This window comes from Nomia melanderi, chromosome 10, assembly GCF_051020985.1.
Source record: "Nomia melanderi isolate GNS246 chromosome 10, iyNomMela1, whole genome shotgun sequence".
In the NCBI taxonomy this organism is placed as follows: Eukaryota; Metazoa; Arthropoda; class Insecta; order Hymenoptera; family Halictidae; genus Nomia; species Nomia melanderi.
The window spans coordinates 10,375,901-10,379,353 of record NC_135008.1 but is presented as its reverse complement, the minus strand read 5'-3'; the positions used below and the strand labels follow the sequence as shown (position 1 = coordinate 10,379,353).

At 40.7% G+C, this 3,453-nt stretch overlaps 1 long non-coding RNA gene across 1 annotated transcript; it reads left to right on the top strand.

The window, feature by feature from the left end:
• The first annotated feature begins 339 nt into the window (after nucleotides 1-339).
• Nucleotides 340-2,063, top strand: LOC116429724 (uncharacterized). The gene is made up of 3 exons (XR_004235546.2): nucleotides 340-452; nucleotides 1,145-1,436; nucleotides 1,776-2,063. It is a non-coding gene; the product is annotated as an uncharacterized LOC116429724 (long non-coding RNA).
• The last annotated feature ends 1,390 nt before the right edge of the window (nucleotides 2,064-3,453 follow it).

Sequence of the window (3,453 nt, the reverse complement as noted above, 5' to 3'; positions counted from 1 at the left end):
AATGGACGTCAAGACCTGTCAAGCTAATAGGAAAATACGGAAAAATCGTATCAAGTTATAGTCGCATGGCAAATTAATCGATACCTGACAAAAGATTTCCATTTCAACCCCGCATATATAAAGCATACAATCAACTCAGATCTACCGTTTAAATATATATACTATAACCAATGTAAACCCTATCAAACTCCAAAAAAGATCATAACCACGTTCACGAAGTTTGCGCTTTGCATTCCAGTGCCCGTCTGAACTCGTCGTCGACAATTCTGCGTTTCCAGCCCCGTTCCGCGTCGCATCTGCGCGCAGCTTTTGTCACCCCCACTCGGAGCAATCCCTTTAACGCTCGGGGGAAATATTGTTCCTGACTGCAGCACTCAAGACACCGCGTATTAGAGCACGCGACTCCTTTCTTCGTCCCTGATAATCGAATGAATCGTCGTGCACGTGGAACTGTAAGTACTTACACATCACGCTGTAAGAAATTTACTTATTCGTGGGATATCGGACTGCGAGGGGTGAAAAAGAGCAGTGACGCGCAACTTTTAGTGAAAATAGTAGATGATAGTAAGGTAAATGTATTTATGACTAACCAGTTGAGGTTATATGAATATAAATATAAATATAAATATAAATATAAATATAAATATAAATATAAATATAAATATAAATATAAATATAAATATAAATATAAATATAAATATAAATATAAATATAAATATAAATATAAATATAAATATAAATATAAATATAAATATAAATATAAATATAAATATAAATATAAATATAAATATAAATATAAATATAAATATAAATTTAATATTCTGCAGGTATTTAAATTATGAAAGCGGTTCTGCGAAAGAATCTCAAGAAACGTGTTGTTATAATTTTTATAAAAAATTCTAACTGCTCGGTGGTTTTAGCGTTAAATGGGGTCGCTTGTGATCCGCGGACCACGGGTTGTGCATCACTGGGGTAGAGGGTGGTTTTTCGAAGTCCGGCGAGAAGTAACGCCATCAGGAATACTTTCCTAAAGGGATCCCAAGGCATTTAAGGGGCATGGGGGATACCGGGTCGGGTCTAAGTGCAGTCAGGCTAGGGTTACCACTATGGCTTGTAATATAACCTGTGCCTTCTTGTCGGATAGAGATCAGGGAACCGCCTGGCCAACGGGGTAGAAGGAGAAACGAAGACGATCGGGGGATGGCTCGGTCCGCCCGGAACGTAATGGTATTTCCAGAGGAAGGGAGAAAGCTCGCCGGTTGCTGCCGATGTTTACCATAGGTTGAAAGTTTTCGGCTATTCCCCGCGATATCGCGTGAATACCGAACGAAAACGGGGGCGGCGGCTTGTGTCAAATACCCTAGCCGCGCAGCGGAATTACAATTAGCCATCGGCGTTGAGGAAAGAAGAATTCTAATGCCGTCTCGAAGGGATTGGTAATTTACTTTTAATTTTAATTCCGTCGTTTAGATGTTCGCCACTTAGCATTGGTAATCTTTCCATAGACCACACGGTGCGGGGAATCGGTTGCTGTGGTTAACGGGTCGGTGCAAATGAGATGTCTTTTTATTGAATACTAACTTTAACCGTGTTACGCTTCTTTGAAGCGTTGCTTATTTGAACTTAATAATACGTGCCTGATTTTGGACAGGTTTTACATAGACTACTTTAACAGAGATTAGTTTAACTAATTTCTATATAGCAAATGTTTAGACCTAGATATTCGTTTACTTTTCTAATCTGACTTTGTGAACGACTGAATGTTTTCTTTACAGAAATCGGCAGGTTGACAGCTTGTAACAAGCGTGGAATTTTTAATTATGTGGCTTAATGAACTCGACCATGATTTATGTAAAAGTTACGTAGTAGCAATGAAAACACAATTATCATGTATCTTTTCTATTTATCTATTTTCTGTAATATCTGTATTATTCTAATCAAATCAATTATTCTACTAATCGCAGATCAATCTATTCTACTATCATCTACGCAAGTTTGCAGCAACAATGGGTTAGTTGTATTTTACCCAAAAAATGTTCTATTTCCTACACCAGCACTGATGTTTCAATAAATCTCAGCCTATAAAAGGTTAAACATCTCGAACAATTCCGAGCAACCCAGATTTACAATTTCCTGAGACTTCCCCGCTACGGCACACACGATCGAGGCCCGTCCCTCTTTTTTCTGTCCTCCTCCGGGAAGCAATTTTCTCTTAGCGAACTGGTGGCCGTCGCTAGATAAAATAGAAACTTTTGTAGCTAACTGGGCGCTGGTCTCGGATAATAAGATGAACACTGAAGTACGCGTGGCACGCTGGACGAGGCCGCGGTTCACAAAGGGTTACCCGACGGCCCTTTATTCGGACGGAATTGTATCTCGCCAGCGGAAACCGTAATTACCTTCAAATGACGCCGTTAAACGCGAACATTTAATCCAACAGGGATGGCGGGGAGGGGGAAGCGTAATGAAAGACATTAAAACAAATTCACTTCCGCGGAACGCTGAAAATGTTCGTGTTAAGGACAGACATTCGGGATTCGAACGCCCTCCCAACCGCGGGACATTAACATACCATCGAAATTGAAAAAAAGGGACGAAGGAAAGAAAGGAAAGGGGAAAGAGACGAAAAAGGAGAACGAGGGAAACGATCAATTCCGAAATTCCAAGCAAACACGCGGCGTCGCTGGCTAACATGAAAACAAAACGTTACGCGGGGATGCGCAGGAAAATAAGGGATCGCGAGAACAGAAGGAGATGGAGGGCGGTGTAATTAAAAAGTTTGCAGACAGGGGTTGTTGAGTGTAGGTCAGAAAGACTATCTGCCGAATAATTAAACGGTTATGGCGGAGAGGGCAAAGCTTCATCTCAAGTTCGGTTCGTTCTTCCAATGATTGGTGTTATGTCTTCTAGATCTGAAGCCAAATCAAGATGACGTAAAGAAGACGCCTTTTGCTACCGTAAAGTTACAAATGTCTATAAATGGTAAATAATCTACGCACGTCATAAACAAATCTACGTATCTGTAAAAAAAACTTCGCTCCGACTCCGACAGTTGAGGTAGTGAATTGGTTCAACCGACAACCAACAATGCGTTAAAATAAATTCAGTCATATCATCAAGTTGTGTCCATTGTGGTTCTCTTCTTCAAAACCTTTTTTAACGAACTATGGATTGCGCGATCTGTTTCAAGCTAATTAAAAGAACAACGCGACATAATCCGAAACAACTGGCTCACTTTTGAAGCAAGAAGCTCTTCTTGATGCCTTCACCCTGTTTCCACTTTTGAAAACCAGCTCTTGTTGGTGCTTTCACCATGTTCCCACTTTTAACCGAGCTAGTAACTACCATAACTGCGTTGCAAAACCACGGAGTCCCCTCTTTTATCGTTTGACCCCGTCTTCCTCTCGTTTACTTCGCGCGTTTCCTTCCAGACGTTCGGCAACAACGAGCAGC